Source organism: Procambarus clarkii, chromosome 12 (genome assembly GCF_040958095.1).
Source record: "Procambarus clarkii isolate CNS0578487 chromosome 12, FALCON_Pclarkii_2.0, whole genome shotgun sequence".
In the NCBI taxonomy this organism is placed as follows: domain Eukaryota; kingdom Metazoa; phylum Arthropoda; class Malacostraca; order Decapoda; family Cambaridae; genus Procambarus; species Procambarus clarkii.
This window is the reverse complement of record NC_091161.1, coordinates 33,317,609-33,331,043: the sequence shown is the minus strand read 5'-3', so window position 1 is coordinate 33,331,043 and position 13,435 is coordinate 33,317,609. Positions and strand designations below refer to the sequence as shown.

The 13,435-nt window shown below is 47.5% G+C and overlaps 1 pseudogene; it reads right to left on the bottom strand.

Annotated features, from left to right (window-relative positions):
* Positions 1-1,388: 1,388 nt before the first annotated feature.
* Positions 1,389-2,214, bottom strand: LOC138364136 (motile sperm domain-containing protein 1-like; annotated as a pseudogene).
* Between the last annotated feature and the right edge of the window lie 11,221 nt (positions 2,215-13,435).

Sequence of the window (13,435 nt, the reverse complement as noted above, 5' to 3'; positions counted from 1 at the left end):
AACCTCCTGGGATCCGCATTTAGCGCGCCTCGCGCCGCAGAAGGCCTTATTTTAAAACATGAGAGGCTTGCTTTTACTGAATGCGTTTTTTTATTTGTTATATGCCACAGCAAGGTGTGGGTGGTATGTTTGAGCGAATGTGAGACGTGTATGCGGTTAAAGAGAATATTGGTTTACTACTGAACACGCATTGAAATCGCCAATGCCCAGGGCTCTGTTTTTCATATAAACGACTGATAGCAGTTTTTTCATATTATTTTTTGCCCTATGTATAATAAACGAACCTTCAAGAAAGATTGTCATAGCTCAAATTACATTCTCTAGAACGACGACAAAGAAATAGGGGTGACATGATAGAGGTGTGACTGAATGGTCATAGTAAAGAGGAATATTTATAACCTATTATACGTATCAACATGAAACAGAATAGGAATGAATTGGATAAAGTTTTATATTTAGGAAAAAAGACCTGGGTAAATACAGGTAGCAGGGGACGAACTTGAAAAATACACACATAACTTCTTGCAGTGCTGAAGTTATGTTCTTCCCTCACATACTTGTTTCCCTTTGATAAATGTAATGGGTGATGGTTGGAAGTAAATATGAAATTAAAAATAGACTAGGGATGATGGTATTTTATATTAGGTTTCAAGGATACTGTTGTATCACAAAACCCATGATGCTACAACAGGCTTTTTAATCCCCTCGAACATGCCGGTGCAGGAATGCTGAGCGGCTACCTGGTGACGTCATTGACCATTAGCAATGTCTGTGCAGGGTCACTAAGCCAACGAAATTTGGGGATGCCAGGGACCAGCTTTTTAATCCCTAGGAACAAAAAACTATGATGCTACGACAGGCATAGGAACAAAAAACTATGATGCTAAGACCAGCATAGGAACAAAAAAATTTACAAAAACCCATGATGCTACGACAGGCTTAGGAAAAACCCCAGATGCTACGACAGACATAGGGAAAAAAAAACAGGAAAAAAAACCATGAAGCTACGACGTGCATAGGAAAAAATGAAAATTGCACGTCGTAGCTTTCAAAAACCCATGAAGCTACGACGTGCATAGGAAAAAATGAAAATTGCACGTCGTAGCTTTCAAAAACCCCTGAAGCTACGACGTGCATAGGAAAAAATGAAAATTGCACGTCGTAGCTTTCAAAAACCCATGAAGCTACGACGTGCATAGGAAAAAATGAAAATTGCACGTCGTAGTCCTCAATCCCACTACTCTTATGATGTGTAATAATTCACATGATCTATCCACTGACGCTTTCTTTAGATATACTCATACATAAAGGCATTTAGTACGGCATCATTTTAAAATGACCCGGTATCACTGCAATCTTCTATTCCCCAGGATTTCCATCCGCAGAAATCATCCTGCTCTTAAGATAGCAAATGTCAAGGAGACCTAGGACATACGCTAATACAGTTTTGATGTTTGAGTTCAGGTGCATGTAGGATGAAATTCTCGATTCAGTCTGGTCACCCTCAGTGGACACCAGTAACCCACAAAGGCAAATGGTAGCAGCAGCAACTAACACCAGGCTTGGACCAGCATTCCCTTGATCGGCTCCAAGCGGATGTTGGTGCGGTGGGAGAAAATTTGTCTGTAGCTCTCCCCCCCCCTTCCTCCGCCCCCACCCCCCTCCTCCCTACCAGAGCGTGTGGGAGCATGGACGGACTAGAAGTGGTCACCATCAGGCCCACTACAGGGCTCTGGTACAACACTCAGTAACACAGCTGGGACATCCTTCTTTTCCAATTCCTTTTTCTTTCCATCTTCACAGATTTGTATGCGAATTTTATCCCTTTGACTTGTCTCGAATAACGAAAGATTTGTTCTTAATGATGTCTATTGAACATTTTGAACGACCAATGCCCTTTGGACTATGCACGTTGAAACATGATAGGTTATTACACAGCACCGAGTAGGAGATACAAAACGCATAAGGATTGTACAAGGTCACAATTGGCTTGTGAGTGCTGTGATCAGCAGCGTAAAAAGCAAGCGATGGGGGAAAGACGAAAACTGGGACTCTGCTATCCAGCCCACTAGGTTGCATCACCACATTACCTTAGGAATGTACAGGGGAGGCAAGACAGGAGTAGTGACACGAGTGTACACAATCGTAACAAAGGGTTGTTTGTGAAGGAAGGAAGCGGATGGCGTCGTCGTTGTCACCGTAGGCGGCGCCGTTGCAGGCAATAAGTCACAATAACGTGGCTAAAGTAAGTTGACCAGACCACACACTAGAAGGTGAAGGGACGACGACGAAACGTTGTCGTCCCTTCACCTTCAAGTGTGTGGTCTGGTCAGCGGCGCCGTTGTCACCGCAGGCGTCCTCGGCATACACATGTGTTCATTTGAAAACTTTTTAAATTAAAAATTTCTTCTACTTCATAAACCTCGGTGCCGTAGGCGTTGTCGTCACTGTAGGCGTTGTCGTCACTGTAGGCGTTGTCGTCACTGTAGGCGTTGTCGTCACCGTAGGTGTCCTCGGCATACACGTGTGTGTGTGTGTGTGTGTGTGTGTGTGTGTGTACTCAGGTAGTTTGTTGGGATCGAACTGTCGAAAACCCAACACATTTAAAATAGGTTTGTTCTGAGTGTTTTTCTTATGCTTTGTAATATAACGGGGTACATTAATTTTTTTCAGGTGTCAGCCTCAGCGTGACCTATTGTCAGGTGCGACACACGTGGTGCTGAGGTCTGACAAAGGACAAGAAATAGTTTTGGAAAAGACTGCATCATGGATATATTCGGCTATATCACGAAATACATGAGAGTACATTATATACAATATAATACATGTGCGAACAAGCCTGAATGGTCCCCAGGACAATATGCAACTGAAATGCAACAATAATAATACATGTATATATGTTAAGGCACTGTACATAATATGTACAATTATATATATAACTTGAGATACTATGACCATGAAAAAGTCATCACTCATCCGGTGATTCCTCTCACCTAAGGATCATCCACTTTTCCGGAATTAGTACCACTATCGGGAAAGTGCGTGTTACCTCAACGCCGACCTCTATATATCAAAGACGGTGACTTCCACAACTTCAAAGACGTCTACCATGCCACTAGGTCCTCGCGTCCTTTTCCTTGGTGAGGGTGGAGCATACTGTAACAGTTGGGTTCAGCTGGTCATACATACATACACACACACACACACTACACACACACACACACACACACACACACACACACACACACACACACACGCACACGCGCGCGCGCACACGCACACGCACACGCACACGGTGATGTGGTGGAGGCTGACTCCATACACAGTTTCAAGTGTAGATATGACAGAGCCCGATAGGCTCAGGAATCTGTACACCTGTTGATTGACGGTTGAGAGGCGGGACCAAAGAGCCAGAGCTCAACCCCCGCAAACACAACTAGGTGAGTACGCACACGCACACGCACACACTCACGTGACGACTGGATGTCGACGCGATGGAGGGGGGTAGATTTCTGTTCAGTTCATTCTCCGACCAGCACTCATTGCCTCGCCCGGTGATTTTGATTGGCTAACAGAAATTCCCGCCACCGGACGAGCCACACCGTGCTGACCGTTAACGACCTTCACGACCTTCACGGTCGTTAACCTTGTTCTTCCTGTAATATTGAAAGTATTACTATTAATATAAGTGCCTTTTTTTATGCGACGCAATAACACGATAAAGCATTGCATAACACTCCTCCCCCCTTTAAAACTTAATATGATGGACGCAAAAGGAATAGTGCTACATTCGGTGAAGAAAATTAGTCTGAATGCTCCAAGATAACACTCTTAACTCATTCTAGTCATGATATGTCTTATCAGACATACCTTATAATTTTGTAGACATGGTGCCGTACCTACTGACCACTGATCTTTGGCGTACAGGATCTCCTTTGCCTCCAACTGCACACAAAATCTGTTTTAACAACAAATCATCTTTATAAGTATATAAAAAAATACCAACCCGTTCTCGCACTTTCGTATAGTCAATATTGACTTATTAAATACGTGCATGTGACGTACTAAACATACTAGTTTTCCTTGAAAAGCTTCATAGAAAACACCGACCTTATCTAACCTTAGTATGTTAAGATAAGCATCTTATTGCTTCGTAACTACAATTTTTACTTAACCTATTATAGGTATAGGTTAAGTAATAATTGTAATTACAAAGTAATAAGATGCTTATCTTAACATACTAAGAAGGTTAGGTAAGGTCGGTGTTTTCTATGAAGCTTTTCAAGGTAAACTAGTATGTTCAGTATGTCACATACACACGTATTTAATAAGTCAAAATTGACTGTAAGAAAGTGCGAGAACAGGTTGAAAAATACATAGGTAAGTTTTCAGAACACAGCGCTTTGGACGGTGTGGCTGATGCACACAAGTACTTTACTGAGGTCTACCGTCCCTCATCACTATACTCTTTCTTATTTTCTTTTCTAAAACGTCTTGATTCACACTTCCATCTACTGCCATTATACTTCCGTCTCCTGTCGTCATACTTCACTCCCTCGTCTTCACCGACGATCGTCCCTTTCGTCTCCTCATTTATCCGAGACTTCGTCTTCGACTTCCATCGAATCCTCGGTTTTCTTCTATTCCTCCATGCTTGTATCATCATCATTTCACACTTCTCACCTCTATACAACTCCATCTCTTCTCTTTCACGTTTTCTGTGAAACGTGTCAACTCCTGACATCTCAAACAACTTGTCCACGAGCACAAGTTGTTAACTCCATTATCCCTATGCTTCTGTGCTCGTGGACAACCTGACGCTCTACTTCCGTCCTCGGTCTGTCCACATCCTTCCTTCTGCTCAGCACAGTTGCATTCACCTTCCGACTCTTAATTTCAACGGGCTGGGCTCTAGGAAGCGCTGGAGCAGGTTTTCCCGCTCTTTGACAGGATAAACAAGTTCTGCAATACCTTTTTACATCTGCGGCCATACCTGGCCAATGAAAATGCTCTTGTATTTTCCTAAATGTCTTATGGACACAGAGATGTCCCGCCATTTCTAATGCATGGGCAACTTCCAATACAGAGTTCCTATAACCTTGAGGTACAATCACTTGATCCTTTTCAACCCAGTCTTTGTCAGCTGGCGCATGGTCTGATCGCCATTTTCGCATTAAAACCCCGTCGTCCAGGTAATAGTAAGTAGGTGACGTGATACAAGCATTTCCTCCCTTAGTTTCCTTGATATGTTTCTCAAATTCTAATTTCTGGGAAGCTATAAAATCTGGTTTGCTTACCTTTATGTGGGATGGTAATTGTGGTCTTACTTCCACTCTCGCTGTACTTGGTGCTGCATGTTCCTCGAACAATCCTTTTAGGCCAAAATCCACCTCTTCCTCCTCTGCAGAAGATACGTCCATCCTCTCTGGCACATCTTAGTCGAGCACTCTGCGCTCGGGTTACGACGCAGGCCGGATATACTAACATTTAATCATCTTCCGAGGGATCATCCAGAATACTGGCTAGCGTTATGTTATCACATTTATCATCTTCCAAATTGGTTTGATGTCCGTTTGGTATATCACTGCGCAGTACCTCTGGCAACACACTTGAACCACACAAATCGTTGCCCAAGATGACGTGTACTCCAGGAATGGGTATGTCCGAGCACACTCCTAACATCACTTCATCTGTAAAGTAATCAGAGGTTAGCTTTACTATACACACAGGTATATCCATCTCTGAATTTATACCCCGTACCTTAATGATTTGTCCGTTTATACAAGATGTGTATTCAGGGATCAGGCTTTTCAGTATTAGGCTCTGATCCTCTCCTGTGTCACGCAATAGTGTGACTTGTTGGTCAGGCTGACCCCCAATACTCACCATACCTTTGCTAATGAAAGGGTTATATCCTTTCGTAATGAACGTCATCACCTGGGGCAATTCCTCTTTTAAACTCTTATACGGACGACTGTATTTACTTACTGTGAGGGACACCACTCTCCTGCCTTGCCTACGCTCTCTACTGAAGTGTCCAGGCTTGTTACATGTGTAGCATATTATGTGAGAAGGGAATCCTCGTCCTCTCGAACTACGTTGTCCATTATAATAGGATTCGCCATGTCTCCATTGTCCTGTACCTCGATTTCTAGACGATGTTGTACTTCCTCCCTGACCCGAGGGTGCGCTAGCCTGAACCTCTAATTCGTCACCTCCCGACGGAGAAAATTCCACATACCCCTGACTTTGTCTGGCTATCGGCTTGCCCGTATATCCACGACCATCTCCACTGTTCCAAGTATACTGTCTTTTACTACCGTGCAACTTTGCGTGACCTTTTTCTTTGTTCCTGGAGACTTCTGTAAGCTTCCATAATTACATCTGCTTTGTCCGCTGCTTCTAAGAGTGTTTTTATTCCTGCTTCTTGAACCTTAAACCTGGTGTCTGGAGTCACCATCTCCAAGAATTTTTCCATTAACATCAATTGTTTTAAGTCTTCGACCCCCCTCCCTGCTCAGCTCGTTGATGCCGTGAGGGGGGCATAGTGGGCGGCTGCTGGAGTGTGATGCTCCTTGGCACAGTTCTGTCCTTTTCTAGCCTTGCACTCCTGCTGCTGTCTTCTCTAATTGTGCCGGATCGCTTTTCCTTTTCCTTATGTTTCGTTTTTCTCCCCCCTCTTCTCCTATCTGCTTGTCGTTTCCTGCCGACCCTTTGCTTGTTTTGGATTATTTCTTTGGACTTCTTCTATTTTGGCGCCCGGGTGCTTGAGGAGGCATACTCTTGCACCCGTAGAACTGTAGTACCCAACGTCTCGAGCGAGGGGAACCTTTTATTGTCAATCCCCCTTTCGTCGCTGAACCCGATCTCGACGGACTGACGGTTCTTAAGGTGGCGTTTGTGGGGCGTATACTCACGACGCACCCCTGGGGGGCCCTGGCATGATCGGCGATAGCTTCCTGTTGGGTGTCCTGCCTCTAATTGTGGCTCCATGGTGGGTATGGGGGCACATTCGTGAATGAATTTCTTTCTCTTCGTCTCTGTCGATGAATGTTTCCGTTTTACCCTCTCAGGCTCGTGGGGTGGGCGACCAAGCCCCCGAGTCGGCCTGTATTGGAAGACCAGGCTCTGTAGCTTCCGCTGCGTTGGGCCCCGACCTTGCTCCTCCTTTAACCGTCCTGACTTCTTCCCCCAGCTCCCCTCCCTCCTCTGTGGTTGGGTCGAGCCTCCAGCCCCCAGTGGTGACCACTTCGTCCCCTGGTGTGGCTAAGTCTCTCGTTGTGACTACTGCGCCTTTTGACCCCTCTCTCTCTAGGGGTTCTCAACGCCGTTCGCGCCCCAGCCGCACTCGCTCGATTCCTTCCCGTGCTGATGCGTATCAGGCCTTGTTTGGTCCTGCTTCATGGGCCAAATACTTTGATCTCCTCCCTCTTGATTCTGCGCCTCCTGACGATTTCTCCCTCCATCGGCATCTTGTAGATTCCGTGGATGCGTCTGTTACTTTCAACCCCACTCATCTCGGTGCACGTGTCGTTGCTGCTCCCCAGGATGCAGCTTCCCGCTTGGCTGCCTTATCTTATCTTGGCGAGATCCCTGTTCGGGTCTCCAAGAACGTTCAGATGAATGCCAGTGTTGGCACTATTCTCCTCCCACCCCATGTTCCAACCGGTGTTCGGAATCTGCAGGATTGCCACGATGAGATTCGGCATATCCTTGATGCCCAAGGCCATTCTGTCCTCCAGGATGACTCGTTTACTCGTCCCCCTCGTGGTCGTCGCCGTCAACCCCTTTGCGTTGTGAAGATCACCTTTGATGGTAGGACCCTTCCATCCTCTGTCATTCTTGCTGGTGCTAAGTGCTCTGTCCAGGAGTATATTCCTTCTCCTTGACTTTGTAACAAGTGCTGGAGGTTTGGGCATGGTGCCCTCCGCTGCTCTGGAACTGTCTCTCTCTGTCCTTTGTGTGGGGGTGAAGGTCACTCTTAGTCGGAGTGCACTTCTCCCCAAGCTCGCTGCCTCAACTGCGGTGAGGCCCATCCTACCTTCTCCCGTGCCTGTGTCCATTACAAGCTTGAGGCAGCCGTCCTCAACCTAAAGCACCGGAAGCGTTTATTTTTTTCCGAGGCGAGGCGCCAGGTTCGCCGGCTCCCGCCTTGTACTAATATCTCTTATGCTCGCGTGTTGCGCTCTTCTCCTCGTCCTTCCCCTCTTCCTCAGACTCTCAACCGTTTCCGGGCCTTGGACCCTGATACGCCCACTGCCCTCTCCTCTGTTCCTTTGTGTTCTGTCCTGAGGGGTCCCCCTCCTGGTCCTCTGTCTGGGGTTCCCCTTCTTTCTACCCGGTCTGTCATGTCTCCTGTGTCTTCTTCCTCGTCCCCCTCCGATCCTCCTTCACATCCTCTTCCTCCATCTATCTGCTCTCCCCGCCGCCTGTCGGTGCAGGCGGATGTCCATCGCTCTCCTCACGGTAGTCGTGTGTGCTCTCGTTCAGCTTCTCCTGTTGAGACACTGGAATCCGTTGCCCGGTACGAAGTTGCTGGGACACCAGTCTCTTTAAGGCAGAAGCGTAAGCCTGGTTCCTCTCCTTCCTCCTCCCCGGCGGGTAAGAAGGCTTTGCTTTCTTCCTCAGCTCCTACTTCTGGCTCTGTTGCTCCTTCCCCTCCCGTTTCAGTGATTGCGCCCCCTGTTCCTGCTATGGAGGTTTCTTTGGCCCCTGCTTCCCTTTCGGTTGCTGCTCTTGCTGGAGTGCGCTCCCCTCTTTCTACTCCCCCTTTTCCTGCTGCTGTCCTTGACTGCTCCTCTCCGTTGTCTCCTCCTCTTCCTCCTCAGGACCCTGCCCGCCCACCTCTGATCTGTTCTCCCGTTTCCTTCCCTCCGTCTTTGCTCATTTTACCCATGCCCCCTAACCCTGACTTTGCTGACCCTGATCCCGACCTTGATATTCTTTAACGTGCTCTGTTGCTCTTTCGCCTTTGTTTCTTCCTTGTTCGCTGTTTTTGTCCTTTTTCTTCTCGTCGTTGTCCATTCTTCAATGGAACGTTCGAGGTTATTACGCCAATTTCCTCGAACTCCAACTTCTGATTTCGCGGTTTTCGCCCCTTTGTGTCTGTCTCCAGGAGCCGATGCTTGGTGCTCGTCCTGGTCGTTTTCGTGGCTATTACTTTCTCTCCCCCCCCCCCAGCCGTTGCTGGGGCTTCTAATTCTTCTGCTCTCTTGATTCGTGCTGATGTTCCCTTTGTTCCTTTACTTTTTCCTTCCCCTCTCCATTGTTCTGCTGCTCGTATCTTTGTGGGGAAATGGTACACAGTTTGTTCCATTTATCTCCCCCCAAGTGTCCCACTTTCTCTTCCTGATTTGAAACCCCTCCTAGACTCCTTGCCGGAGCCTGTGCTCCTGCTGGGTGACTTCAATTGTCGTCATTCTCTTTGGGGTGACGTTCTAACGAATACCCGGGGTCGCCTTCTTGAGCCATTTCTCCTCTCTTCTTCTGTCTCTTCTGAATTCTATTGAGCCCACTCATTTGGACTCTCGGACTCGCACCCTTTCTTGTCTTGATCTTTCTCTCTGCTCTTCTTCTCCTTACTTAGATTTCACGTGGCAGGTTCTTGATGACCTCCATGGAAGTGATCATTTCCCCATCCTTGTTTCCTTTTTCTCTTTTCGCCCTTCCTTCTCTTTCCCTAGGTGGCAGTTTGCTAAGGCGGACTGGACCCTATTTACCCTCAGTGCTGCTCTCTCTGACCTCTCCCTTCTGCCCCTCTCTCGCGCTCTCCTCCTTTTTCATGACACTGTCTTCAACGCTGCCCTCCACTCTATTCCTCGCTCTTCCTCTCGGGGTCCACGGAAGTGCGTTCCCTGTTGGAATGCGGACTGTGCTCGGGCTGTCCGCTGTAAGCGTGCAGCTTGGAAGAGGCACCGCCGTAGGCAGACGTCCGATTCTTTTCTTTTCTTTCGGAAAGCGAGCGCGGTGGCCTGTAGGGCCATCCGTACGGCTAAACGTGAATGTTGGGCATCTTATGTCTCAACAATTACGTCCGAAACCCCTCTGACCCAGATCTGGAAGCGTATCCGCAAGATAGCGGGCAAGTTCGTTCCCGATGTTTCACCGGTCCTTCACCTCCATAATACTCTTTTGGCGGACCCGTTGCAGGTCGCTTCCGAAAAGGGTTCCCACTTTTCTTCTGTTAGCTCTGGTCTTCATCTTCCCCAATGTTTCCTTCTTCGTAAACCTGTCCTTGAGTCTCGTCCTTTAGATTTCTGCACTCGTCTTCAGCTTCCCTATAATGATCCCTTCTCTCTCTCTGAACTTCGTTCTGCCCTGGCCCTCTGCGGTTCTACGGCGGCGGGCTCCGATGGTATTCATTATGAGATGCTTCACCATCTCCCTCCGTGCACGTCTCAGTATTTACTAAGTCTTTATAATCGGATCTGGGAGTCGTCGTCAGTCCCTGAGGACTGGCTCGATGCCGTTGTAATCCCTGTTCGCAAACCGGGGTCTCTGGGTACTTCCCCTAAGGACTTTCGCCCTATTGCTCTCACAAGTTGTGTCTGCAAACTCTTTGAACGTATGGTTAACGTTCGTCTGATGTGGTTCCTGGAACACCATCACCTCCTCTCCCCTTCTCAATTTGGTTTCCGCAAGTGCCGCAGCACGACAGATGTCCTGGTGAACTTGGAGGTCTATATTCGTACTGCTTTTGCTGCGAAGACCTCCGTTGTTGCCGTCCTTTTTGACCTCGAAAAGGCTTACGACGACACTTGGCATTATCATATTCTATCTCAACTTCATTCTTTTGGCCTTCGTGGTCGTCTCCCTCTCTTTCTCCGCAGCTTCCTCTCTCGTCGTTCCTTTTGGGTGCGCCTTGGTACCGCGCTCTCTGCCTCTTTTCAGCAATACGAAGGTGTGCCCCAGGGTAGTGTTCTGAGCACTACACTTTTTCTGGTTGCCCTCAATGGTCTTCTTTCTTCTCTTCCTTCAGGTGTCTTCTCCGCTCTCTGTCGATGATCTTACCCTTTGCTGTCAGGGTGATGATTCGCCTCTCCTTCAGCGCCGGCTTCAACTTGCAATTGATGCCATGTCGTCTTGGGCCACCGATCTTGGCTTCAAGTTCTCTACTTCTAAGACTTGTGCCATGACTTTTACGCGGAAACGGGTCGTTCTTTGTCACTTTATGGTCATCCCATTGAGTACAAAGATTCCGCGAAGCTTTTGGGGTTATTCCTTGACACTCGTTTGTCTTGGTCTCCCCATATCTCTTACCTCCGTGTTGAGTGCTCTAAGGCCATTACCCTCCTTCGGGTCTTGTCCCATACTTCTTGGGGGCAGATAGGCGCACTCTCCTTACTTTACATTCCTCTCTCGTCCTGTCTAAGCTCGATTATGGTTGCCCTGCTTACTCGTCTGCTTCTCCTTCTACTCTTCGCCGTCTTGATGCTTTGCACCATACTGGGTTGCGCCTCAGTTCTGGTGCCTTTCGTTCGACTCCAGTCCTTAGCTTGAATGTTGACACTGGCTTCCTGTCTCTCCAAGACCCCTGTGATCGCTACTGTCTTCGCTACTGTCTTCGCTACTGTCTTCGCTACTGTCTTCGCTACTGTCTTCGCTACTGTCTTCGCTACTGTCTTCGCTACTGTCTTCGCTACTGTCTTCGCTACTGTCTTCGCTACTGTCTTCGCTACTGTCTTCGCTACTGTCTTCGCTACTGTCTTCGCTACTGTCTTCGCTACTGTCTTCGCTACTGTCTTCGCTACTGTCTTCGCTACTGTCTTCGCTACTGTCTTCGCTACTGTCTTCGCTATCTTGCGCGGTCCTTACAAATCCTTCCTCTCGCCTCTGTCGTGCTTTAACTTTTACCCGTCCTGCGGTTCCTGTTCCTCTTCACCAACTCCCTCTTTCTGTCCGGTTATCTCGCCTACAGGACTCTTTCAGTTCGTATTTCTAATGTTTTTCCTCGTGTTGTTCCTTCTTTGCGCCCGTGAAGAGTCCCTCTTCCGCGGTTTTGTACATCCTTGACCCGTATCACTAAAGCTTTTACCCCTCCTACGGTTCTAAAACTCATTTTCCTTGAGCACTTTTCTTCTCACTCCCGCTCCGTTTCTGTCTTCACCGATGGGTCTAAGTCTGCGGACGGTGTTGGCTACTCTGTTGTTTTTCCTGATCGCACTTATATGTGTCGCTTACCTCCGGAGACTAGCATCTTTACAGCAAACCTTTATGCTATTCTCTCTGCTATTCGTCTCCTGCTTTCTCGTTGTCAGTCTTCCTTTGTAGTTGTTGTTGACTCTTGTAGTGCCCTCATGGCTCTCGGGTCCTTCAATCCAGTTCATCCAATAGTTGTCGAGATCCAGCATTGGCTGTTTCTCGTTCACAGTAAATTTAAGTCGGTTGAGTTTTGTTGGGTTCCCAGCCATATTGGTGTGTCTTTAAATGAGCGTGCGGATGCTGCCGCCAAGGAAGCTGTCCGCTCTTGTCCCATCTCTCGTAAAGGTATTCCGTATTCCGACTTTTACCCGGTTATCCATTCCTCCATCCTTACCCGTTGGCAGGCTTCTTGGTTGTCTGTTACTGGTAACAAACTACATGCTCTTAAATGTTGTTTCTCCTTTTGGCCGTCCTCCTTCCACCATAACCGGCGGTGGGAAACAGCTCTGGGGAGGTTGCGTATTGGCCATACTAGCTTAACCCATGGTCACTTGATGGAGCGCCGCCCTGCTCCTTATTGTCCTGGTTGCATTGTCCCTCTTACGGATCGTGCATGTCCTTCTTGAATGTTCTGCTTGAATGTCCTGACTTCCAGGACGAGCGTGTGTCTTGCTTTCCAACCGCCCCTCGCGGTCACTTGTCCCTCAATAGAATTCTTGGTGACTCGGATACTTTTGATGTCGTTCGCCTTATGCGTTTTTGTTCTCGTATTGGCATCCTTGGTGATATTTAGCGCCCTTTGATTATTCTGCGCATTTGATGGTGCTACATAGCCTTCCCGGTTTGGTGCCTTCTCTTGATAATTACTTTGATACAAATAACACGCTTAGGTTTTCTCCATTGATGATGAATCGTGAATTCATATTAAACATAGGAAGCGCCATACGCTCTTTGTCTGACACTTATGATAGGCTTCAAATTCTGTATCTAAAACACAATAAGAAGTCAGACCGTATTATTAAATTTATATGATAAAGCACTTTTCCGTGCAAACATCGAGGTTGACTTATTAATGTGATACCCAAAAGAGAACTGGATCAAAACCATTAGCCAACCAAATCAAGGGACGTCCCTGTGAGGAATTAATGGCTACACTGGTAGTATTACGACGAACGCACAGTCAGATGATTCTGATATGGGTTTCAAGCCTACATGGCCAGGTAGTGCTAGCCAGCTTGCCAGAGCGTTGCCATGTGTCCCAGTAGCCAGTAAGTGCACCGGGTGAAGGGGTTAG